Source organism: Myotis davidii, unplaced genomic scaffold (genome assembly GCF_000327345.1).
Source record: "Myotis davidii unplaced genomic scaffold, ASM32734v1 scaffold229, whole genome shotgun sequence".
NCBI lineage: Eukaryota > Metazoa > Chordata > Mammalia > Chiroptera > Vespertilionidae > Myotis > Myotis davidii.
In genome coordinates this window covers 277,165-278,374 of record NW_006299517.1, presented here as the reverse complement: position 1 = coordinate 278,374, position 1,210 = coordinate 277,165, and positions in this window count along the sequence as shown.

The following is a 1,210-nucleotide window of genomic DNA, read 5'->3' as shown; positions in this document are numbered from 1 at the left end:
CCCCCCATCGGCCCTGCCCTGAGTGTGAGAGGGGCGGCGCCCCAACCCCCTGATCAGCCCTGCTCTGTGGGTGATAGAGGGCGGCGCCCCAACCCCCCTGCCCCACGGGCCCTGCTCTGTGTGTGATGGGGTAGAGCCATAACTTCCCCATTGGCCTTGCCCTGAGTGTGACAGGGTGCGGCACCCCAACCCCCTGATCTGCTCTGCTCTGTGCGTGACAGGGGGTGGCGCCCCATCGACCCTGCCTTGAGTGTGACCGGGGGCGGTGCCCCAATCCCCCAATCGGCTCTACCCTGTGCGTGACAGGGGGTGGCATCGCAACTTCCTGATCAACCCTGCTCTGTGCATGACAGGGGGCGATGCCCCAACTCCCCAATCTCCCCTGCTCTGAGCCTGACCAGGGGCTGCACCTGGGGATTGGGCCTGCCCTCTGCCACCCGGGAGCAGGCCTAAGCCAGCAGGTCACTATCTCCCGAGGGGTCCCAGACTGCGGGAGGGTACAGGCCGGACTGAGGGACCGCCCCTCCCGCCTGAGTGCACAAATTTTTGTGCACCAGGCCTCTAGTAGAATATATATTGCTGCATTTACCAGACATATTTAGATTATTTAATTGCATACTAGAAATTTCAAATATCTTTAAAGATCATAGATTTGACAATCATACAGACTTGGTTTCAAACTCATTTTCTGTTTCTTATGAGCTGTGCCATGTCAGCCTAGTTATGTAACTTCACTGAATCATGACTTCCGTGTCTGTAAATTGTGGCCATGTCATACATAACTTGAAGGATCATTGGGAGGACTGAGAATTATGAAAATAAAATGTCTGACTATGAGAGACACCCAATAAATGGTCATTTCTATTGTGAGATGCATCAATATTATTTGTAACTGGGTGTATTTCAGGACTTTATGTTTTACTGTAAGTTCTTTATTTTTGTTTCTATATGTATTATTAAAAATTGGTTTGCTTTAAATAGATTTTCCAGACCCTCTCCCATTGTACTAATCAGTTTTAAAATAAATTCTTTATTTTTCAACAGTTTTAGATTGTAGAAAAATTATAAAGATAATAGAGTTCCCATATACACTACATCCAGTTTCCCCTATTTGTATCATCAAACATTAGTATGAGTCATTTGTCACAACTAGTGAGTCAATATCAATACATATTGATATTGATTACCTAGAGTTCATATTTTCTTTCGA